This window comes from Cetorhinus maximus, chromosome 5 (genome assembly GCF_964194155.1).
Source record: "Cetorhinus maximus chromosome 5, sCetMax3.hap1.1, whole genome shotgun sequence".
Taxonomy (NCBI): Eukaryota; Metazoa; Chordata; class Chondrichthyes; order Lamniformes; family Cetorhinidae; genus Cetorhinus; species Cetorhinus maximus.
In genome coordinates, this window is record NC_135883.1 from 21783452 (window position 1) to 21809757 (window position 26306).

The following is a 26306-nucleotide window of genomic DNA, read 5'->3' on the forward strand; positions in this document are numbered from 1 at the left end:
GGTAGATGGGGAGATCACAGGAGCGATCTTAGTCTTGTTCCGATGAGTTGTGACTGTCTGGTCTTCTATGGGGGATTTCCCATGGGATAGGCAGGGAGCATTGGCTGGCTACAATTGAGCAATTGAAGGAGGTTGTTCAGCAGCCAGAAAACAAAGTGGTTTTCGTTAAGCAACTGGATGGTGTCCTGACTGCAATGAGGGATGTGCTTAATGAGAGTGGCAAACTACTTTGTAAACTGTGACCTGAGGAGAGATGGATTGGCAGTGCGCCTGCATAATGTGTGGCATGCACACCCAACCATGTGACCTGGTGTGCAGCTAGTCATGGTGAAAGCTAGCCCATATGAGGAGATTAGTCTGAGCAGAAGAAAGTTAGCAAGCCGAGTCTCAGAGCAGTCAGTAGGAGCAGTGGCATCGCGAGGCTGAAGGACAGGTGACAGCTCGGTGCATCTGGTAGCTGGGGCACAGGAGAAAGCCCATGGGGAGTAGTTGACAGCTCAGTGAAGCTGAAGTGGTTGTCTGCTTTGTGAAGCGAGTGACCTGGGGCAGGGGAAGGTCCATGAACAGTGGTTGTTTGTCCAGCGCACATGGAGAGCTGATATCGTGCTGGTGATTAAATGCTGAGGTTCAGCTTTGTAAACCCAGTGGACACAGTCTCAGGAGAAGAGATTGAGCAGCTGGGAGGTGAGAAGTCATTGGGGCATTCTGAGTTTGAGTCCTGTTGCATGACAACTCATTGTACGCGGAAGAAGTAAGTGGGCCTCCATGCTAAGATGAAGTTGCTGTTGAAGAGGTCAGAGGCTAAATCCTCAAAGGAGAGGAGTTGAAATCTCTTGTGATGAAGGCATAATCTGAAGGATTTCTGTAATTTACAATGATCACTGATGTCTGATTGAGATGCTGAGGAATTTTGTGGGATCTGTTTTTCTATCTGCCATTTAACATGCAATTTATAATGTATATTCGACTGCAGTTTTCTGCTTAATTCATGGTTAACTCCTGTTAATTCTGGATGTTAGAGTATAGGATAAGGATAGATAGTATTGACAGCTTTGGTGGCTCTTGTTTAAAAAAAAAATTCTTCTGTACGTTTGTGGAAACTTGTGGCTCTATTCTCTTGGCAAATACCTGGGATTTCAAATTTCGTCTACTTTAAACAAAAACTGACTGGTCCCTAACCAATTCATAACACTATCCACTTTTTTTCCTGCAAGTTATGTATGCTACTTTCCAACTTTTATATGTAAGTTGTTGTCAAGTGCCCAGTACACGTACAACATTTACAACACCCGCTTTAGTCCTCTGTGGTGTTGGGGGTTAAGTTCCGATGGTGACTCACGCGACAGACCATCAGTTATCCTAGAGTACAAGCTTGCAGTTTGGCCTCAGGAAAGAACTGTTTATCTCTAACCATATCGCCAGGAAGCTGTGCTGCCATTTTATTCCACTGTCTACTCACCTCTCCTCCAAAGAGGAAGACGATCATATGAAGGCAAGTGGTCAGGAAAGAGGTAAAGATAGCAGAAAACAAAATAGAAAGTACCAGTAATCCCTGAATTTCCTGTGATTCAAAAAGAATGAAGCCTTTGCAATTATGTTTTTACCAAGCACGAAATATAAATCACTGGCGGATTTTTTTTTTTACATGCACAAGTACCAGAATGGTGACATAAACCAGACCACTTTGTGCTTTCAGGGCAGGCTTGTGTGAACTTTAGTGTTTTGACACGATTCAAAGTGGGTGATGGGAAAAGGGGCAATGGAACTAACAGCCTGACAGTGCTAACACTTGACTTCCTCCCAATTAGGGCACTATAGACATCAAAGCCTACGTTCTGCACTCAGCAAGAGACTCATTGAGGAATGAAAGAAAAGAGAGATGCCCAGTAGTTATTGGGCCTCTCCTTCAGGAGACAAGTTCCAGCAAAGGTTTTAATAATATGCCCAAGGTCACAGGGTTCAGGTCTCTCACTGGGAGCACTAGGAAACTGCCAGAGTGTTTCAATATGTGTGGTTGTTTTAATGCAGCGGCTTTACATTGAGACAGTATAGGAAGTATTGCACTTACTTCCTCCTTGTGGGAATCTGTATTTAGTTAAGGACATCAATGTGGCCTTTAATGAAGTTGTGAAACTCACTGCTGCTGCTTGTCTGAAGACACTGAACAAATCTTATATTTTACACCTCAGTGGTTCTGTATCAGAGGGATTCTGATGATCATGATGCACTGATCATTCGTATCATTTTGAATGATTGGAGCAGCTTCGTTATTCCAATTTTTGTAGTTTGCTGATCTTCAGCAAATTAACTGACAACATATGATATGTATATGTTAGAGTAAATACACAAAAGGCACATTGTCAAATTTTGGTGTCTATAAAGCATGGAAAATCAGTAACCATTAACCATTTACTAGAACATCGGAAGCCTGTAATGTTGTTTTTAGGTGCTGGCACATACTGAAACCACAAAACAAATCCACTTGAAATGTTCGATTACAAATGGCCTCCTAAAATCCTACACCATAATGTTTACAATCACCATACTATTACCTTCCCTCACAGTATCAGCTAAAATCTAATTCTTACCCATGCAGAACACATGTGCGGAATTGCAGCAAATTCACAGCATGCTGCACACAGACTCATATCCTGCCAAGGTCAAAGGTGGAGAGTTGAACTGCATGACCTCACGCTATCTGTACATATCCATTGAAAGAGTTTTTTCAGTGCTTATTTTGCAAGTAATAAATAAAAGATGGCTAAAAGTGTGTTTTACGCTTCAGTAATGAAATAGGGTAAATATGTTATCTAGTTGATGCCACTCGTTTTAACCATTATATGACCACAAACTAATGTCTAACCACTTCATCAGTACTGAAAGCTTGATGTTAAAACTTGGTCATTTCTGGCAAACATTGAAAGTCTTGTTCATCGAAGAAAAGATGGCATCATTTCACTATTAAGGATGAACAAACAGTCCCAATATTTGGCTCAAACTTAAACCAAGTCACCAAAGATAAACTGAGAGACAAGCATCACAAAAAACAATTCATGCATTAAAAATTAATAAAAATCATATGAGAAATTTCACTGAAAAAATACAATTATCTACCCTGCTTTATTAGGGTTGCCAACTGTGATTAATTGCATTCCTGGAGGTTTCATCACATGACTTGTTCCCATGTTCCAGCTATTAGTTGGTCAACACATCCATCCTTGTGATGCACTGGATCTTCCTACACCGGATAATGCTTGGGTGTCAGCCAAACAGCCTTTAATCCCATTTTCAATATTTTTATATCCAGTAAACAGAAATGCTAAAAAAAAGTGATATAAAAAAACATTCTTTAATGTCCCGATGATTTTTCTCCAGAGTTGCATGCAGCAGTGTCCTGGAGATTGATCTTTAACACTTGGAGACTCTGGAGAATTGACAACACCATGCTTTATGCCAGTATATGTATTGTTTGGTGACTTCTCCCAGTTGCTTCCTTTTTACACTGCAATGTGTGTCCCTTTATACTCTAGAGTGCCCACCTTTCAAAAGTGAGGTTTAAATGGATCTGACGGCATATTGCATCACAAAATGTGAGTCCAGTGGATCTTTTTGTGTTCATCATTGTTCACACGTTCATATGCCAATAGCTGGAGGCTTGGTGAGGGATGAACAAACAAAGTGGCTAACATGTTAAGCAAATTTTTGTGGTGGATGACCAATGGTATGATAAAGATGTCTGTAACTTTCAGTGTTGCTAAGATTGTAATGGCTTTATATTTTGTAAGTCATGTGATGTGTAGCTGCAGCAAATTTGCTCCATCACAACAGTGACTACATTTCTGTCACATTTAGGCTGATAAAGGCCAGGGTTAAACATCAGAACACACCCATGAGGTCTTAGCTAACTTATGAGCAACACTACAGCAGACAATCAAGTATATACAACAGCACAAAGTGTGCTTCTACAGCACCTTTAATATAGTAAAATGTCCAAAGGTGTTTCATGGGCTTGTAAAGGATAAATCTGACACTGAGTCACCTGAAAGGAGCAGAGAAACGGAGAAGTTTAGGGATGAAGTGGACAGCTGAAGGCATGGCCACCAATGGTAAGGGGAGGGGGCACTGCGAAGGAAGTCGGGGATGCGCAAGAGGTTAGAATTGGAGAGGCGTAGAGTTATTGGAGAGTTTCAGAGCAGGATAAGCTTAGGGAGGAGAAAGGTCATGCAATGATTTGAGCACAAAGATAAAAGTTTTAATTTTGAGGTTCTACTGGACTGAGAGCCAAAATGGAATTTGGCTTGAGTTAGGATTTGGGCAGTGTTTTGGATGGCATTCAATATATAGAGTGGTATACTTAGGCAAAGAAAAGCATGCTCAGTAGAGTACATATGCTGTTATTTAAGAATGCAACAGAAGACAGGCTATCACAATTGACAATTAATGAAGAAATGGGGTAATACGTCAGGTGTTTGTTTTTCCTATGTTCACTATAAGAAAGTGCCTCACCTCCACTTGGTGTCTCTTCTGATTTAAACCTCCACTCTAATTACTTGATTAAAAATTTGAAATTGGGACACCAAACCTCCCTAGATTTATCCATTTCCACTTCACCAATCCAGATTCCTTCCCTTTATTTCAGATGAATGCTGCTTCTTTACTGTGGTGTTCTATTTACTATCTGTGATTTAAGGAACTTTGTTTGAAAACTAACAGCACCATTTACTGAATATAATTCATATGTGTGGGAATTGTTTTCATTGACAGGGCAATAATTGGGCGGAAATGAAATAAGTGGAATAAAACTTGGGCAGATTCTACAATTGGACAGGCAATCTGCACCACCAGGTTATCACCCATGTGGCAAAGATAGATGATGTACCCCTTTATGTCAATTGTATGTAAATAAACTTAGAGCAAATATTAAGTATTTGATGGCACAGGACCAGCAGACACCAGTGACTGGATTTTTTTGTTTGGTATCAGGGCACTGATGTTGGGATCAAATGCAGTTCCCGACCCTATACTATATGTGGAATAGTCACTCAACATGATTTTTGTAGACTTGGTCAATTAATGGCCCGAGAATGCACCCATTGTTCAATTGTGCAGCTCCAACAGCTCACAAGAAGCTCAGCACCATCCAGGACAAAGCAATCCACTTGATTGACACCCCACCCACAAACATTCACTCCCACCACTACCGATGCGCTGTGGCAGCAGTGTGTACTATCTATAAGATGCACTGAAGGAACCCGCCAAGGCTCCTTAGACAGCACCTTCCAAACCCATGACCACTGCCATCTAGAAGGACAAAGGCACCAGGTACATGGGAATACCACGATCTGGAAGTTCCCCTCCAAGCCACTACCCAACCTGACTTGGAAATATATCTCCGTTCCATCACTGTCGGTGGGTCAAAATCCTGGAACCCCCTCCCTAACAGCACTGTGGGTGTACCTGCATCCCAGGGACTGCAGCAGTTCAAGAAGGCAACTCACAACCACCTTCTCAAGAGCAATTAGGGATGGGCAATAAATGCTGGCCTGGCCAGCGATGCCCACATCCCATGAATGAATATAAATTAAGGACAGTGGCAGGCTACTGACACTGAAGGGTCTATAGGAGGCCCTGCGGCACTGAGAGAGTGGCAACCTGCCAGGGAGCGATGGAAGTGTCCTCTCAGCACTTTTAAAACGTGTAAATGTAAAAATGGCCACAGCTGCCAGACTGCCAATGTAGAGGTGGCGGGGGGTGTGGAGGTGGTGGGGTGGGGGAGGGGGTGGTGGTGTGTGGAGGTGGTGGTGGGGGGGTCCCTCCATAGATCGGGGTGTGGCTGCAGCTGTGGCAGTTGTCTCAAAAACATGGGGGGGTGGTGGGCAGGGGGTTGCAGGGGAATGGGATTTAAAAGCAAATCCAGAGCACTGCAATTCCACCCCCCACCCATGATCTGCTGCCCAGAGGGCACCTTCTTTCTCTGGGCATTGTAGCAGGCCACCTGCAAACTTCCAGTCAGGGCAGCGGACATAATAGGCACCTTAATTAGTTCTATAGACCATCCACCACTTGCAGGCAGGTAGCCCTTTCAGACCTGACTCAGTCTCCTGGAAACAGGGCTGGGAGTCTGGACTGTGTTGGGGAACTGACACGCCAGAAGTCCCGCCCGCTTCTGTTCCTACTCCATATCCTGCACGAAATCCCTGCTCCACAGATCTGATAAAAAGGAGAATGGTAAAGCACTACATCAATCTGCTAGAGATAAAGTTATTTTAGTATTCACAGAGCTGTCTTATTTTTCACAGGGGCGATTTATTTTCGGTAAATGGTGCTGTACGTTTTCAAACAATGTTCTTTAGATCACAGATAGTAGATAGAGCGCCACAGTGAAGAAATACCATTCATCTGAAATCAAGGCAAGGAATCTGGTTTGATAATGTGGAAAACAATGAAAATTTGCCTCAGAAATTCATGCTGCAAAACAACAAAGAACTGCTCATAAGCATTTGCAAATGAGCTGCAATGATTAGTTACTTACAAATGAATGCAGTAATAATTTTAAATTACTGTATTCATTCCCCAATGGTACTGTGTGGTGCATTACTGAGTGATGCCAAGGGTGGCTCCAGCTTCAACCCCTCATCTGCGCCGAGTCAAGTGAATGGAGAACCATAATTGACGTGGGTATCTCCCAAGCTAGGGAGAAGAGAAAGCAGCCCACTGCTGATCCAAATTTAATGATTCTTTCGGGAAAGCGTATATCCCTGGTCATCATGTGAGCGCAGATTTGGTTTTAAATTAGCCCACCAATGCTTTTTGCCCAGGCTCACAAATGAGAAGTGACACAGTGAGCAAATTAGTGGTGCCTGTGGAATCAGGCCTTAGAATGTGTCGCTGCCTTCAAGGACAAAGGGTGAAAAATTAAATCATAGATCTTTTGTACCAAAAGAAAAAATAACATTCCGCCTTTTTCACCTGTTTTTCTCTGTTTCCTTCGATGTTCTGGATATGGTTCCCTCGCTTCACTTCTGTAAGGAGGTGATTTATCAGTAATGGAATGTTTCCCTCAGGATTCTTTTTAAATTGACTAACATACCACAGCACAAATTTAAAAGAGCCTTGATTAATTGACGGCAGTTTTTTAAAAATCATTTGATCTACTATCCATACATTTTGCTTGGCAGTATTCACAAGCAAATTGATGATCAAATAAAACCATCTGTGCAGAGATTTGAACTCTAGCAGCGTATCATAATGGAAGATTAAGCATTAAGGAATGCTTTAGCCAAGGAACCTTTATTGTTAGTAGGCGCTGTTACCGATTTGAAAATAGAAGTAGGCACTGTGGTTAGTAATTTCACTCCCTTTGACTAAGAAAGCAATGTCAGGTTTCCTCATTTTAATTTAAAGAAATTGATGTGTCAATATTTTATTTACACCATTGTCTTCCTTTTTCTATTGACTCCAGTATTTTTATTGATGCTGTCATGCTGCATTTCAGTATCGAGGTGAGAGATTGAAAACAGGGAAAGTTGGAGCTAATAGCATGAATGGGAATTCAGGTTTCTTTGGAATGTGTCTTTCTTTTTTATTTTGGAGGTCTTAATGTTGACAAAATGGTAGCTTTAATCCTGCGAGCCAATGTGTAAATCTTCCCAGCCTACCGTTAAAAATGAGGGTCCTGAAGTCCAGATGCCTCCTTGTGTCCATGTTTGCTAAGACTGAGGATCTGAGGTTTACAGGAACTATTTCTTTTCTGAAAAACAGGATGCTTTATAAGCAGTCAGCAAAGATGTAGCCCCTGGGAACCTATACAGAACATTATGCCGGAGGAGTCTGTCAGCCACAGATACGCAACTTTGCATGTAGTGTGCGCTAATGCTAGGAATATTGAAACTAAAACCCAACTAGCCAGAGACCCAACATCGTTTTGTGATTCTTCCACAGACAGTCAAATGTATGCCATGGCTCAAACTGTTGTCACCTGCACGTCTGTTGGTCAGTGGTTTATGCCGCGCTCCTGTGACTTGAGCACGCGATCTGGTCCACCGCTTCATTAGGGAACTGTGTTGCGTGCTTGGATGTGCCAACATTAAAATGTGGCCCTATCTGCCCTGTCAGGTGGAAGAAAAAGATCCTAGACACTGTTTTGGAAGAGATGGAGAGTTTTTACAGCATCTGAGCCAGTATTTATTCTTCACCCAACAACACAAAAATAGATTACCTAATCATTTCTGACATTGCTGTTGGTGAGGTCTTGCTCTTGAGCAAAAATTGGATTTTAAAAAATTCATTCATGGGACATGGGCTTCGCTGGCTGGGCCAGCATTTATTGCCCATACTTAGTTGCCCTTGAGAAGGTGGTGGTGAGCTGCCTTCTTGGACCGCTGCAGTCCATGTGGTGTAGGTACACCTACAGTGCTGTTAGGAAGGGAGTTCCAGGATTTTTGACTCAGCGACAGTGAAGGAATAGCGATATGTTTCCCAGCCAGGATGGGGAGTGACTTGGAGGGGAACTTGCAGTTGGTGATATTTCCATATATCCGCTGCCCTTGTCCTTCTAGATGGTAGTGGTCGTGGGTTTGGAAGGTGCTGTCAAAGGAGCCTTGGTGAATTCCTGCAGTGCATTTTGTAGATGGTACACACTGCTGCTACTGTGTGTTGATGGCGGAGGGAGTGAATATTTGTAGCTGCGGTGCCAATCGAGTGGACTGCTTTGCCCTGGATAGTGTCAAGCTTCTTAAATGTTGTGGGAGCTGCAGTCATCCAGGCAAGTGGGGAGAATTCCATCACACTCCTGACTTGTGCCTTGTAGATGGTGGACAGGCTTTGGGAAGTCAGGAGGTAAGTTACTCATCGCACCATTCCTAGCCTCTGACCTGCTCTTGTGGCCACAGTATTTATATGGCTAGTCCAGTTCAGTTTCTGGTCAATGGTAACCTCCAGGATGTTGATGGTGGGGGATTCAGTGATGGTAATGCCGTTGAACATCAGGGGGCAATGATTGGATTCTGTCGTTGGAGATGGTCATTGCCTGACACTTGTGTGGTGCAAATATTGCTTGCCACTTGTCAGCCCAAACCTGGATATTGTCCAGGTCTTGCTGCATTTGGACATGGACTGCTTCAGTATTTGAGGAGCCGAGAATGGTGCTGAACATTGTGCAATCATCGGTGAACATCCCCACTTCTGACCTTATGATGGAAGGAAGGTCATTGATGAAGCAGTTGAAGATAGTTGGGCCTAGGACACTACCTTGACGAACTCCTGGACTAGTGTTGATTGGAACTGAGATGATTAACTTCCAACAACGACAACCATCTTCCTTTGTGCTATGCATAGCTCCAACCAACAGAGATTTCCCAGATTTCCATTGTTTCCAGTTTTGCTAGAGCTCCTTGATGCCACACTAGGTCAAATGTGGCCTTGATGTCAAGAGCAGTCACTCTCACCTCACTTCGGGAGTTCAACTCTTTTGTTCATGTTTGAACCAGGGCTGTAATGAGGCCAGGAGCTGAGTGGCCCTGGCGGAACCCAAACTGGGTGTCAGTAGCAAGTTATTACTAAGCAAGTGCCACTTGATAGCACTGTCAATGACCTCTTCCATCACTTTACTGATGCTTGAGAGTAGGCTGATGGGGTGGTAATTGGCCAGGCTGGATTTGTCCTGCTTTTTGTGTACAGGGCATATCTGGGCAATTTTCCACATACCCGGGTAGATGCCAGTGTTGTAGCTGTACAGGAACAGCTTGGCTAGGGGTGTGGCAATTTCTGGAGCACAAGTCTTCAGCACTATTGCAGGAATATTGTCAGTGCCCCTCGCCTTTGCAGTATCCAGTGCCTTTAACCATTTCTTGATATCACGTGAAGTGAATCGAATTGGCTGAAGACTGGCACCTGTGATGCTGGGGACTTCCGGAGGAGGCTGAGATGGATCACCCCCTTGGCACTTCTGGCTGAATATTGTAGCGACTGCTTCAGCCTTATCTTTTGCACTGATGTGCTGGGCTCCTCCATCATTGAGGATGGGGATATTTGTGGAGCCTCCTCTTCCAGTGAGTTGTTTAATTGTCCACCACTATTCACGATTGGATGTGGCAGGACGGCAGAGCTTAGATCTGATCATTTGATTGTGGGATCGCTTAGCTCTGTCTATCACTTGCTGATTATTCTGTTTGGCATGCAAGTAGCCCTGTGTTATAGCTTCACCAGGTTGACACCTCATTTTTAGATATGCCTGGTGCTGCTCCTGGCATGTCCTCCTGTACTCTTCATTAAACCAGGGTTGATCCCCTTGCTTGTTGGTAATAGTAGAGTAGAGGATATGTTGGGCCATGAGTTTACAGATTGTGTCCGAGTACAATTCTGCTGCTGCTGATGGCCCACAGTGCCTCATGGATGCCCAGTCTTGAGTTGCTAGATCTGTTCAAAACCTATCCCATTTAGCATGGTGGTAGTTCCACACAACGTGATGGAGGGTATCCTCAGTGTGAAGACAGGACTTTGTCTCAACAACGACTGTGCGGTGGTCACTCCTTTTGATGCTGTCATAGACAGATGCATCTGTGGCAGTCAGGTTGGTGGGGATGAGGTGAAGTATGTTTTTCCCATGTTTCCGTAGCTACCATGTTTCCTATACTACAACAATGATTATAATTCAAAGATGCTAAATAATGTTTTTCTTCCTCAAGCTCTCCTCAGTTATATCCTTGGGGAATGGGAGATGCAGCCTATCACTAAATCACTATGAATCAGATTTGTTATTATCTTCCAATTAAACCATCGGGGTTGGATGCTCCACTTTAACTACCCAGATAACGAACACAAGAAGAATATTTAAGATTTGCATTCTACCTTCTGTTGCTTATGACTCCAGTTCCTAGTTTGTGTGGCAAAAGAAACATTTTAATCTAAGATGTGACCTGGTATCGATTTCTTTAATTCTGTCAAAATACAGAAGGGAGTTAAAACAGCTTCACTCTCAGAAAATAAACTGACTGTGCATTTTAACGTGAGTTACAATGAATCTATTAATCCTTAATCCTGAGCGTACCTGAAGGAAGGGCCAAGCTATTCAATTCAGATGGTACCTTGTGGAATTAGTTATGCATATATACACCCATGTAAGATTGACTACTCTTTTTAGGCTTGGCAGGCAGTTATTCAAACTTGTTCAGACCTGGTATTTCTTAGCTGATCTGTTTCAAACAGTGGAGTCTTTCTGAAATCTTCAGAGAGAGGTGGTCAAACCAGAGAGAGATTGTGTGGATGATAAAATAAAAGTACCATCACATGAGAATCTTATGTACATCATAATTTATTACAACAGTCATGATAGTGTTATGTTCTACTTTCTGGGTGGGGGGGGGGTACAGTTAAGTATAAAAATGATTACAAAATCTACAGTGTATCACTGCTACCGTTCGCCATTTTTACTGCTTAATAAATTTGTTTGACAGTTATTACCTAAGTCATAATCTAGTGTGGTGTTATTCTGCTGCCTTGCAGAGGCAAGGAAGATCATGTGAGGGCATGTGGTAAAACCAGTAAGACCAAACGCCATGAAGACGGCATGCTACAAATTTATTTCAATATCTGGGCAATCTCTGAGCCAAAGGACGCAAGGCTTTCCATTGCAGTTATACTGGCAGCAGAACATAACTCCAGTGGAATGTGGTAGAAACTTATTTGGGAAGCATTCTGCCAACTCCCTGGTTGCTTGCCATTTCTGGATTTTCTGCAAAAATTGACATGTGCAGGTATGTTATAATCATATAATCTTTCTCCTGCCATTTACACCTTAACAACACTGGGCGTAAGGTTCTTGGTGTTTCAGATTGTAATGGATATGTGAAAGGATTTAAAAATTCAAGGGACCCAAAGCTTATGTAATTCATCACAGAGCATTTAGATTGCATTGTTTAATGCACTAGCAACCTATGGTTGCCAACTCTGGCTGGTCATACACCAGGAGATGTCGGCAGAAATGATGTCGCAGAATCCCAGCGGCGTGGCGCGAGCGGGTGAGCCCACCTGGGAGAGGCAAAGTCCAAAGCCCCGGGCACTAGACACCAGACGCTGACAAACAGCTGCCTCAGGTTCTGCTCTCCGGTCAGCGGCAGCCCTGGCCTGCTCTCTCCTTATGGTTACATTAACAGACTCGCACGGTCCATCCCCGGGACCATGGCCTCAAGCCCCATGCCTGCTTCCTGCAGAAGCATCGAATGCCCTGTCAGCTCACGCCCCGCTCACCTCAGGCCAGCGGGGATAAAACAGGCAGGGCAGCAAGCAGCGACGTCCATGAGCTCAGTACAAGCGTGCGGCCGTGATGTAACGTGTTCATTCATCAGGTAACCTGCGCCTGTGCAGGAGTGCTGCCTCACCTGCTGTGAAATGCCAGTCAGTGAAATGGACTCTGTGGCTGCTGGGACAGGAGTCGGTCAATTAATGGGGAATCCTATCATTTTAAAATCGCCTGGACTGCTTTTAATAGCTGCCAGGAGATTTGGGGCCATTTCAGGTGTCTCCCGGCCGTTCTGAAAGGGTTGGCAACCCTATTTCAGCCTCAAGGCTGGTGACCATTCCACTCTGCAGCAAACACCCAAGGCTTGCTGTAACCAAATCTCAGCCACTCCCAGCAGAGGCCAAGAAGCCCATCAACATGGTGCAAAATAACCTGTCCATGGAAGATCTGGCAAGGTCAAGGCACAGCTATTACACTGAATGAATCTCCTACCGCAAGCAAAATGTGCCAGGATTCTACCAGAGCAGACATTCCCAACCGCAAAGTGGGGAGTTTAGAAATAGGTGCGCTCTGAGATACTGAAACCCTATAAGCAAAATCTAGAGTTTGTAAGCCTCCACAAAAAACGTGTTAGTTTACTGTTCACTGTGATGGTGGGAGCTATCTGTGATATACATAGAATCAAATAAATTTACATCTCAGAAGGAGGCTATTCAGCCCATCAGACGCGCTGACTCTCTGAAAGACACTTAGGGCAGGACTACATGGGTGGCGGTGTTTACCCCTCCACTGCCAAAAAGGTCCCTGTGAAATCCGCCCCCACTTCGATGGGCTTCCCCACAGCCATTTAGCGCTCTGTTGTACTCAGGACAGACATGAATATATTACAAACTCTAAAGCTATATTTTTAAAAGTGGACACCAAAAGTTGTTTAAGGTGGTTGTAGCATATCATAGGACTTGGCAGTTTTAGCTCCAGACAGACTTGAAACTCAGGCAAATATCTAATTACAAAGGGACAATCACAGCCACTTGTGAAATTCACACAACCCTTTATTTAGGATGGACAGTCAACAAATGGGACTATGCTATACCGGCTGAGTTCACCTTTCTGCTTCACCATGGACAATAGAGGAGGCGAAACTCAACACAGCCGAATATGAAATAGGTCTCAAATAGACCTTTCATTGTGCTGTAGTGGCTCTTCATCCCAAACACAAAGACCTTGGCTGTCTAAAACTCTCAGAGGGTGTGAAAAGCCACAACACAGGAGGCGTACTGGCCTAACGCCCCACCTTACTGGAAAAGGACTTTTGACTTGCACCAGGTCACATGGATAAGACATCTATGTTTGTCACTTGCTTTTAAAAATAACAGCAGAAGCTGTTCAGGCCAGAAGCACCATGGGCAGAATCTTGCCCTTGGATGGCGGGCGGGCCCCACCGGCTTGGCGGCGGGCGGGCAGCTGACCTCTGCCACTGAAACGGGGCCTGCTGCCATTTTGAGTGGGCCGGTCAATTAAGGCCTGCCCAGCGGCATCCCCGACGGGAAGCCCTATGTGCTTCCTGTTCCGGGGGGGAGGGAATCCCCATCTGTCAAAATGCGCTGTTTCACGCATGCGCGCGAAAGAGTGCACTTCTCCCTGAGGCAAAGTGCTGTCTCAGGGAGATTACTGACAGTGGAAAAAAACTTTAAAAATAGAAACGTTAACAAATTATTAACATGTTCCCCTCATGTGACAATGTCACACGAGATGGGACATGTTAATAATAAACACATAAACTTTATTAATTTTTTACAAAACGGACATGAAACTTCATCCCGCCAGTGGATGAAGTTTCATGAATAACCTGGAGCCTGCTAGGGATCCTGGCCTGCCCGCCAGCCTTAAGGTTGGCCGGGCAGGTCTTTAATCACTTTAATTAGCCTGTCAATGGCCTCCATTGGCCTTTGGCAGTTTGACAGGCGGACAGCTGATTTTGCCGTCAGCCTGCTTTCCTAAAAATTTAAATGGACCGGGATGACGTCGGGGGTTCTTCCCGACGTCGTCCCGCGTCATTTTCCCCTCGGCGACCGGGCCCCGCCCCTAAATCACTGATGGGAAAATCCTGGCCCATGACAGATATAATCAGAAACACTATTTTACCCATCAGACCAGCTGCAAGACAACTATGTAGGCAAGGTAAAAGAGCTGTACCTTGGAAGTGGGAGAAGGATTCTCCCCCAACCTGTTCCAACTTCAAATTCACTTGAGGGCTGACCCCCTGGCAATTAAACTACAGGAAGCTTCTCAGCTTACTGAGAATCTGCTGCTTTTACAAGACCTCCATTCCAGCTAAAGCATCAATTCATCTAAGATACTACAGGCCTGCTGTGACTGAGACTGAAATCACTACACGTTGTAATCATATTGTTTTTTTTTCCTCATCTGTATCTAGTCTTTGTAAGTTTGATAGTGTATTTGAGACATTGGCCCCTTAAGGACTTCAATTGGAGCAAGGGCGTGCAGGGTGCCTGAGGCCTTGCCTGCTGTCTGTAAAATTGTGGTCAGGTTGGGGGCAGGCGGGTAGGTCGCGGGAAAGGCACCCACAGAATTCTATGGCAAACTCCACCCCTGCCATCTGTAATCACGCCTGCAGGGGACCGTAAAATTGTGCCCATGGTCCCATTCCCTTGACTTTCCACAGAACATCTTTTTAAAATATTTATCAGCTTCTTTTCGAAAAATTGCTGTGGTTTGTAGAGATTTAGCATTAATTGCATATTCGTGACTGTGCTTTATTCAACATTTATACACTAATGACAGTCCTGTATAGGTGTCAATAGCGCTTGCTTTTCAAAGCAATGACATGTAACAACTACGTCAAAGGATTCCTCTGGCACTGGTGCTAGTCCTCAGAGTTCAAACAATTGTTGGTATTGAACAAATGGCTCAAAGTTTAAAGTCAATGATTGGTATATTTGCCTTAATAGAGAGATGATGGAAAGCGAACGATTGCTCTGATATCACCTGCGATGCTTAGAATTTGGCATAGAAGTTGAGGGTAGTGGTGACCTTCATTGCCATTGAAAGTACATTCCAGATGGTTAACTATTCCTGCAGGTTTTCATTGAGCAGGTGGCACAGATCAGTCTCACCTTCCCTGCTGAGTCTGAGCCCCATTGTATATCGCTCTTCCATCATATCCAGGCACCTAAATCTGTTGCACCACATCTGCTGTTTGCGGTTGTTCTACAAGTCACGGGCTTCCTACTCCCTCTGCCACCTTGAGTTGGATTCTCTTGTTCCTACTGCGCTATGAGGTAGCATGCAGTGGCCAGCATGATATCCTGCTGAAAACTTTGTTTTTAACTATTCATTACTGCCAGTGGTGTGGTGTTACTTTGAAACATTGCCTTTCATTCAACATATTAATGCCAGTTAGGATGTAGAAACCAAGCTCTCTTTTCAGTACTAATGTCCTCTCTCCCTTACCCTTCTTGCATTTTTTTCATGAGCAGCCTTTAACAAGGTCTTAGCTGGCCTTAACCACTAAATTTTCTCGTTGAGTTCAGAAATACATCTTAGGATGCAACAAATAAGAACCACAAATGAATAAAAGTTGTATCTTTGGGTCGTGTTCCAAATTCTAATTCAAAATTATCATGGACTAATAGATATTACTCACATGTCTCTTTGTGCTTGTCAATATTGTTACAACAAAGTGCATCATTTCATCATGGGAGGCTTATTACCCTGGCACTTTATTAAGACAGTAAAACTATAAGCTACCAAAATCAGAGCTAGAGCAAAAAGTAAAATGAACATTAGAAATATTAATATCATTGTTATTAACCGACTTTATTGATTGTCAGACACAAAATTAAGAAAAACTGTAAAGACGTAGTACAAACAAAATTGGAGGTATGCCTAGTTACGATGGTGTGTCGGTATCAAAGAATGGTGTACCTATCGAATAAAGCAAACCATGCCAAAACATTAGCAAGAAGAAAAAACTTACATTCATATAGCACCTTTCTCAATCTCAGGCTGCCCCAAAGCACCTCACCGCCAATGAAGTCATTTTGTGGTGTAGTCCCTTGTAATATGGGATTTGCAGCAACCAACATGTGCACAGCAAGGTCCCATTGATATCAATGTAATAAGAACCAGATAATCTATTTAGTTACGCTGATCGAAGGATAAATATTAGCCACGATACCAGGGAGAACTCACCCTGCTTTTGTTCGCAATAGTGCTGCGGGATCTTTTACATCCCCCTGAGAAGGCCTTTCATTTAATGTCTCATCTAGAAGACGACATCTCTGGTAGTGCTGCACTCCCTAAGCATTGAATTGAATTAAGTGTTTGAATCTCTGGAGTGGAGCATAAAGGCAGCTTATGATTTTAGGACAAGAGTGCTACCACTGAGCCATAGCTGGCAATAGGGAATATGTTTTAACTACAACAGTATCATTAAAGAAATTTTGAATTCCGATCCATCTCTGATCCCCTCTGTCTCTGCTCATTTTCTCTCTCTCCAGTTCCTTCTCTTTCTCCCTCCCACTCTCTTTGTTTTTTGTTCACATATAATTTAAATATTTGTATTATGATCAGTGGCACAAAAACAATACATTCACAAAACACTGTAGTGCCTCAGTGGATAATTGATGATTGAGGCCCAGGTTTTTGCTCCCGGCTTGGGTGAGCAGAGACAGGAGAATTCCTGGTCCCGTGAACCTGACCTTGAAAAATAGCCACCCACCGATGGGACTTTTGTTCCGGGGACAGGCTGGATTGGACGTTGGGCTTGCTGTCTCCAGAATGGGTGCAGAGGTGGGCTGGGTGGAAGACCTGTGTCTGTACATCAGCACCTTGTTTAAATTTTTTAAAAGATTAAAACAAAGAACAGCGCTTCAGCCCTCACCCCCTCACCACAACCCCTGCACACATTCCCCATACCCCATCACCTCGTGCCCCTCGTGCCCCTCTTCCTACCCCCCAATTGCCCCTTATAACCCCTATAATCATGCCCCTAACCCACCTCCGGTGGCCCCCAAACCCCCATGTCAACCATGCCCCTCTACCCATGCTCCATGGCCTCTCATAACCTCATACCCACCCATTCCCCATACCCCATCACCTCGTGTCACCTCGTGCCCCTCTTCCTACCCCCCAATTGCCCCTTATAACCCCTATAATCATGCCCCTAACCCACCTCCGGTGGCCCCCAAACCCCCATGTCAACCATGCCCCTCTACCCATGCTCCATGGCCTCTCATAACCTCATACCCACCCATTCCCCATACCCCATCACCTCGTGTCACCTCGTGCCCCTCTTCCTACCCCCCAATTGCCCCTTATAACCCCTATAATCATGCCCCTAACCCACCTCCGGTGGCCCCCAAACCCCCATGTCAACCATGCCCCTCTACCCATGCTCCATGGCCTCTCATAACCTCATACTCACCCATATTCCCATGGCACTTTATAGCCCCTGTGTCAATCTAGTTCCAACTCATACCCCCAGACCCCCATTTTGCCCTTAACCCCTCCATGCCAACTCATTTAGTATCCTTTGACAGTTGGGTGGGAGAGGAGGGCCTAGGATCGACTGGGACAGCAAAAGGTGCCAGGGGAGGTGAAATTGTGGGATGTGTGGGGTGGGTGGTGGGGGGGGGGGGGGGGGGGGGGGGTGCGGGGTTGGTGGTGGTGGTGGTGGGGGGAACCAAAGTGTCGGGTAAGGTGAGGTGGGGGGGAGCCAAGATGCTGTGGGGGGTGGGGTGAGACACAAAACAGAAAATGCTGGAAAAACTTAGCAGGTCTAACAGCATCTATGGAGAGAGAAACAGAGTGAACAGCATCTGTGGAGAGGCAGAGTTAACGTTTCGAGTCCATATGACTTCTTCAGAGCAGGGGTGTGAGGTTGGGAGGAGGGAACAAAGATATCAGGGGAGGTGAGGTTGGGAGGGGGGGGAAACAAGATGTCAGGGCGGTGAGGCTGGGATGGGGGAAATGATGGTGTTGGGGGGGGTAAGGTTGGGAGAGGGAGAAACGGAGGTGTCGGGGGTGGGGGGTGAGAATGGGAGGGGGTATAGGGAGTACGGGGAAGGGGGTAAGGGGGAGAGGACGGTGTAAGAAATTGGGGTCTTGAATAAACAGATATTTTCTGCACAATATAACACCCCCTAAAAAGCTTTCTAAAAAGGCAACAATTTTTCTGTGCCTCCTTATCTATGTAATTGTTTAAAAAGGATCAGGATATGACCCTCAGCAAGATGTAAACTAAGAAGCTGACCTCCAGCGGGGTGACGCACAAGGGGGGTGGTAACCACCCTGATGTTTTGGAAAACCTGTCCTGTATCCATTGGTCAGAATAGTTAGATAGATGATTGACACTGGGTAAGCTACCAGCCCCCAAATAAGACTATGTAGACTGGTGTCATACTGGTGGTACGGGGCTGAGGTACTGCTGAGGTGCTGGTGACGGGCTGGTGTGATGCTGGGACTGAAGGGCTGCGGAGGTGCTTGAGAGGTCCTTGTGAGATACTACAGGTGTCGTGGTGAGATTGCAATACTCGTTGGTAGCTGCCTTCTTCAGAATGGATGAGGAATAGGAGGAAGATGTGATCAACACACTCTGTGCCAACCGTTTGACTGCCCTCCTAGATCAGTAAACTGCTCTCAACTGGTACCTTTCTCTGTCTAATCAGTCAATGTATCATATCTAAACTATTGCTTCTTAATCAACTTAATAAGCGATCTTAAAATTACTTATGACTGCCTATTTAGGTAACTGTGGGCCCGAATCCAAAAACGTTACAACAGCAACTGGGGAGATAGGTGTGAGGGGGGAGGAAGGTGTAAGGGAAGGAGTTCAGAGAGGGGGAAGGAGTCCAGAGGATGGAATGAGTCCTGGGGGAGGAAGGAGTCTGGAGAGGGGAAGAAGCAAGGTTGGAGGAAGACGTAAGGGTAGAGGACGGAGTCAGGAAGGAGTGAGGCTGGAAGAAAAAGTAAGACAGGAGTAAGGATTTAGGAGTAAGACTGGAGGAAGAAGTAAGGGTGGTGGAAGGAGTCAGGAAGGGGGAAGGACTAAGTGGGGGGGGCGGTGGGGGTTAGAGTCCAGGGTGGGAGTGTCTGGGGAGGGCAAGGAATTCCAAATGGCATGGGGGGAGTTTGGGTTGGGGAGGGGGAAGGAGTTCCAGGGGAAGCAGGAGTTTCAAAGGGGAAGGTGTGGGGGTTGTCCAGGTGAATATGCAAGGGAGGGCTCTGTTGAGCCCATGACTGCCTACTGGGGAGCAAACTGAGGGTTGGCATGGTAGGAGGGAGAGTGAAAATGACTTGGGCAGGGTGAAGTGGTAAGGTGAGAGGGTGAGAGTGTGACGGTATCGGTAGAAGCGATGGCGAGGGTGTTGGTGGGGATTCGAAGGCGGACACGACCTTGGGGGTAGGAAGGAGGAGGTCGGGGAGGTTAATGTGGATGAGGGTGGGATTTTCAGGGAGGAAGCGAACGTACATGTTCACCTGGACATCCCCAAAAGAAAAGGGTTGTAACTGATTGGTCATGGTGGAGAGGTGGAAGGTGTTGCCAGTCTTGGGAGGGAGGAAAAGGGTTTTTTTTTTATTCATCCACAGGACGTGGGCTTCATTGGCTGGGCCAGCATTTATTGCTCATCCCTAATTGCCCTTGAGAAGGTGGTGGTGAGCTGCCTTCTCGAACCGCTGCAGTCCATGTGGTGTATGAACACCCACAGTGCTGTTAGGAAGGGCGTTCCAGGATTTTGACCCAGTGACAGTGAAGGAACTGCAAAATATTTCCAAGTCAGGATAGTGAGTGACTTGGAGGGGAACTTCCAGGTGGTGGTGTTCCCATGTGTCTGTTGCCCTTGTCCTTCTAGATGGTAGCGGTCATGAGTTTGGAAGGTGCTGTCGAAGGAGCCTTGGTGAATTCCCGCACTGTATCTTGTGTATGGTACACTCTGCTGCTACTGTGCATCGGTGGTGGAGGGAGTGAATGTTTGTGGATGGGGTGCCAATCAAGCGGGCTGCTTTGTCCTGGATGGTGTCAAGCTTCTTGAGTGTTGTGGGAGCTGCATTCATCCAGGCAAGCGGAGAGTATTCCATCACACTTGTGCCTTGTAAATGGTGGACAGGCTTTGGGGAGTCAGGAGGTGAGTTACTCACTGCAGGGTTCCTATCCTCTGACTCGGGGAGGGGAAAGGATGGGACACCTGAAGAAAAATGTTAGATGCTTGCTGAATTGAAACGAGAGTCATGGTGGGCGAGAACAGGTACTGCATGGGAGTGTGATCAGTGGGTGGGCGGTGATGCAGATCAGCTCAGATGGTCAGCTGGAAGCGAGCCCCAGCAGGCAGCATTGAAAATGCGTGGGAGAGTGCTTGCACAAGGCTCTGAAGGGCCCTGCCACACACACACTTCTCCCTCCAGGATCACTCGTGGGCCGGCTGTGTGCAGCTGAACTGCTAGTGGGGGGCAGAGGGGGCACAGTGGGAGGGATCATGAAGCCTGTCAATGAAGCTGAAAGATACCATTACACATTATTCAGTGAAAGTGAATATATTTTCAGATTGTGAAGTGACAAAATGTGTTTGCCCGTGCAACCAACTGTGATCAGAATTTCGTAGCTTTTGAATGCCTTAGACTTCTAGTTGCGGCCCTGACATGTGTAGCAGGGGTGGAGGCAGCCCGTGCAATGGTTGGCCCTGTTGCCTCTGATGACTTCAACGTGGGTCCTCTGGAGAGCCCCTTGGGGACCCCGGCTTGCTTTGGCTGTCCTCCTGGGGGCCAGCTGCTCCCTCTGCGGTGACAGGGGATGAGGTTGAGGAGCTAACAGGCAAAAGGGGCTTGGAGGGAGAGGACAGCCTCTGATATTCCTGGGTAGATAACCCAGGGGTGTCCAGCTGCTGCTCCACCTCCCTTCGGGTGCCTGAGGGCCCCGGCCTGACTCCTTGAGGGGAAGGAGCAGCTGGAGGTGCCCCATTCCCTCTTGTGATGCCACTGCAGGAACTCACCCATGGCTATCACAATGACATGCAGGTTTGCGCTCACCTCCGCGATCTGCTGGACTAAGGTGTCCATGGTGTCTGCCATCCTCCTTGTCAAGGCCTCCATGCGCTCACATGTGGGCACCACTTCATCAGAGAGCAGACAAATACACTCCTCCAACTCGCATGCCAGTCTCTGGAGGGCTTCCAACAGCTCTGTGTGATGCTCCCTCTCCTGCTGATTATCCGGGATGAGTTGGAAGGTTAAATCCAGAGGCTCATCACCTGACTCGGACCTCACAGATGCCTCTTCCCCATCAGCCCTCCGAGTCCCAGGGAGCTCGGCTGAACCTGCCTCCTCCTGCTGCTGACATACGTCTGTGTGATGACTACCAGATTTTGCTGAGCCCTAGATCTGGGTCCCACTGGGGCGCATGTCTCTGTGCTGGTGGAGTAAGCGCTGTGACAGGACTTCCAGGCTGCTTATTTCCAGCTCTTCAATTGAGGACTCCTCTTGGCTGGAGGTGAGGACATAGATGGAGCTGAGGGACTGGCTGGCTGAGGGTGTCTTGGCAGAGCTCCCTGTGAACCAAAGTAGAGATAATTAGTGCATGGCAGCAGAGTCAAAAGCAAGAGAGAGAGTGCTCACAGTTGTGTTGAGAGAGGGATGATGTGGTGCAGGATCCTCACGTGGGAGTTCACCACCAACCTCACCATAGCCGCAGGCACGGTTCATGTTCTCACCAGTCAGCGTGATGGCACACTCCTCAAAGTGTGTGAGGGGCCTAATGTGGACTACTCCACCCCCGGTCTGGGACCTCTCCCTGCTGATGTGAGCAGGCTTCTCCTCCATGGAAACAGATGGAGAGAGTGTGAGCAGGACACATGGCACTGCGTGGAATGTTTGTGTGATGAGCGGAACCATGGACAGGATGAGGATGTGAGCTCTGGAGGATATGAGCCTGATGGAGATGTGAGGGTGTGTGTGAGAGTTAGTGCTGTTGTCCCTTGAGGTGTGAGATCCCTGTGGATGCGTGATGGGTTTGTGAGTGTGTGAGTTGAGAGCAATGATAAGAGTGACTTATCCTGGCAGGTGACTTATGAGACCATTCATCCTGTTGCAGTACTGGATGGCTATCTCTTTTGCCAAGGCATTGGCGCTGCCCACTGCTGCCACCGCCTCCCAAGCTGGATTGGTGACCTTGCTTGCTGGTCTTTGCCAGAGTTGGGGGTAGAGGACAATAAACTGTGGGGCTGCAGTCTCCTTGCCTTTCACGGTCACGTCTTCCTTGCAGCAGTCCTGGGCTGGAATCACTGAGAGGTGTGCACGCGCCTGAACTTTAAATGTGGCGTCCGGCATCTTGAAGCGGCGAGGTGATGGCGTGGTGGGCGAATAAGAGCCAGCCCGCCATCGAAACAGCGTGTTTCCTGGGAAGACATAATTAATGAGTTGGGATTGAGACAACATGGTGTGAAAAGCCAGCATTGTAGCCAGCGGGTGAGTAAAATGCCCCTTTTCCTGCCCACGACTACACTTAGTGCAAATCTGGGACGATTCCGCCCAGAATTGGATGTTCAAGTATAACTGGCCCATCACTTCTGTGATTGAAGTGGTTCTTTGAATGTTTTGTTGGGTTGAGTATCCCACGCATACCTTTTCAAAGTTCAGTTAGAGAATATGGGCGTCGCTGGCTAGGTGAGTATATATCGTCCATCCCTAATTGGCTTTGGGAAGGTGCTGATGAGCTGGACCCGTGTGGCTGGTCAAGTGCTTGTATGCGCATCTTCCATTACACACAAGTACAAGGAGAGAACTACAGAACAAGGTATTCAGAACGAGATCTTTCAGCCGCAGGCTCATGCCGCATGAGGCTCATGACATACTGATTGACCAGTCCTAATCTAGAGTTTTATGACGTTTACTTTGAATAAGTGCAAACCGAAGTTTAAAATGTTAACACGGATCAGGTTTTGGAGTATGGTACAGGGCGTGTTGGATGATGTGTATTTTCAGAGGATGCTGTAGTATTTGTATATAATTATATCCAAATTTTCTCATGATATCCGTCCATACAGTCCGAAATTGCTCAGAGATGAGCTAGGAGCCCATGCCGAAGGGAAGTGGCACTGTACAGACTGTACAATATTGATCATTCTGGGGGTTTAATTTCCACAAGAGTTCTTCATAACATTGGCAGGGGATCGGCAGAAAGCCCAGAGGTAGGGGCTTAAATTATCATGTATGTTGTTTCTGTGGTGTTGTGGTAAAAGATCAGGAGAATGCTTCAATCCTGATCCCTGAACCTCCAAGCAAGTATCAGGAGATTTTTTTAATTTTATCAGAAGGAAGCCATGTACTTTTATTCTGCCAACAGAAGCATTTCCTGTGCCTCGTCTCACTATTGACGCACGCATTTCCAGGAACTCCAATTAAACAAGCATTAGTTATTGACTCCAATAACATACCACACAAAAAAGGGTCACCTCTTGCTTCTGGCCCTGGCCCAGGTTGGTTAATTGGAAAGTCACATGACGTATAAAGCTGTCGTATTGTTATACTGATGTGAACACCAATCGCTCCTAAGGGATTGTGCAAACACATTGTGGGTTCATTTATTTAGAATAGGCACATGAGAACATTTATAAATAGGTAGAAAGGTTGAAGACATCAGCAGCAGAGCTGTGTGTGTGTGTGTGTGTGTGTGTTTGTGTCTGCTCTGCCCAAAGGCAAAAGTGACACTCAGGCTGGATTGCATGACACATTTCCCTTCTAGTGATGTCATGCTGCTATCCCTTAAAGGCATATTACATCATTCCCCTTTCTGTTAAAAGATATTTTCCCCTGCTTCCAAACTATTTACACTACATGTTCACGTTCAGCTATCATTACAGAAGCGGATAGAGCTGATGAACCTATGAGTCTCTGAAGCATAAAAGTAATCTTCTGGTGTGCCCAGATCTTGTAGCCTTGTCTAGAAGGTTTCCTTAATTGCCCACAGTGATCCGTGGGATCTTGTCATTCTTAGATGTTGTTACTGGTTTCACTTGCGATTTAGTCTGAGGTGCAATAGACTACACAGTGGTTGAAGAGCTGGAATGGATCTGATTTGTCCTTTGTTACACCTCACTATTGCGCCTTTGTGTGTAATGACATCATAGGATGCTGGTTCTGGGCAAATCCTCGTCACTTCGGCTGGTCACCACATACCTTCTGTGGGATCCTGGATGCAAACTTGTTGTCCCAACTCTAAACTTGGCAGTTCTATACCTGCAATTTTCCCTTTGTACACATTGGTCATCTTCTCTTGTAGTTTTAAAAGTTGCTCTGTAGTTTCTGAGAGAGTAGAATGGCTAAGAGTAGGTAAATTGAAACGCATTGGTCTGCCAAACATGAGCTCTGCCAGTGATGGAATAGTTGCATTTAAAGGTGTCGCTCTCAGATGTAACATCGCAATGTGTAGATCTTGCTTGGTCTGCCTACATTTGCGAATTATGGATTTCACTGTGCGAATCATTCATTCAGCTAGGTCATTAGATCTAGTGCGATGAGGTGAAGAGGTAGTGTGATCAATATTCCACTTCTCACACATAACTTCTAATAGTTTACCAATAAATTGTAGACTCTTATCCATAATGATCTCTCTAGGCATACCAAATAAACTGAAAATAGCACTCAGAGTGTGTATGACAGTTGTGCTTAATGTATTGTGCAATTGTCGAATAATGGAGTACCTGGTAAAGTAGTCGACTATGATGATGAAGTCAGTGCCATGGAAATGAAAGAGGTCAGATGCGATTTTGGACCAAGGATGGATAGAGCTTCATGTGGAATCAATGGTACTTAATGCTGACTTGGCATACACTCTTGGCATGCCTCGCATTTCTTGACGATGACTTCAGTATCATTGTTCATACCCAACCAATAGATTGTCTTGCTTGTGAGTCTACTCCTCTCTGATCTATGCCCATGTCTGAGTGATGAAGAATATCAGGCAGTAAAGATTCCGGTGTGGTGACCTGCCTGGCTTAAACATTGACATTGCTAAAATGGTCTCATGTGTTCGTGGACATACTGAATTGAATCAGGCCATCCTTCAGTGATGGTTTTCCTTGGTTTCTGTAGTGTATGATCTTTCACTGTTTCTTCTTGTAGCTGCTGGCATTTGCATTGTGCAGAATGTATCAGGTCAATTTGGAGAACATCTTCAAGTTCAATGTCGATCAAGTCAACTTGTAGATCGAAGGATATTTCTCCTGTTTTTGCTGGGTTAGGCAATCTGCTAAGTCAATCTGATGTGACCATCAAGTCACCTGGCTTTTATCTAATGTCACAGCTGTAGCCTTGAATCTTTATCAAGAGATGTTACAATCTTGGCAATGCACTGGTCAATGGGTTTCACTGAACCATCTCCAGTGGCTTGTGGTTGGTCTCTACCACAAATCTTTTGCCAAAGAGATAGGTATGAAAATGCATGATTCCAAACATGTTTTCCGCTTGATGTTGGGGTAGTTGGATTGTGTTACGGACAGAGTTTTTGAAACAAATGCAACCGGTTTGCCTTTTTGTAGTATACACGGCCTCAGACTTTTCTGTGAAGCATCTATCTCCAGGGTAGTTGTCTCCCTAGGATTGTAAACTTGCAATGTTGATGCTTCTGGTAATAACAGTTTCAATGGTTTGAAGAGGTATTAGTGGTCTTGGTGCTACAGGAAAGGCACACCCCTTCTCAACAATTCCCTTAATAATGACAATTTTTGAATGAAATTGGAAGTATAAAAAAAAAAGGAGACAAGGAATTAAGGAGAGCTAGACATCTTTGAAGATTGTCCTTATCTTGAAGAGTTGGCATGGCTTTAATATCCTCTATTTTACTTAGATCAGGACAAATCTCAGCACTGGAACAAATAGAACCGAAGAAATTGATCTGCTGCATGTTGAATACCAATCCTTTATTACGTGCCATTTGCATAAGAAGTGCAGATTATGGTCAGGTTCTTCCTTTGTTCTTTGCACAATGGTAATGCCATCGGTGGTACAGATGTATCCTGGCACAGTGCACGTAATGCGGTCAATGTGAACTTGA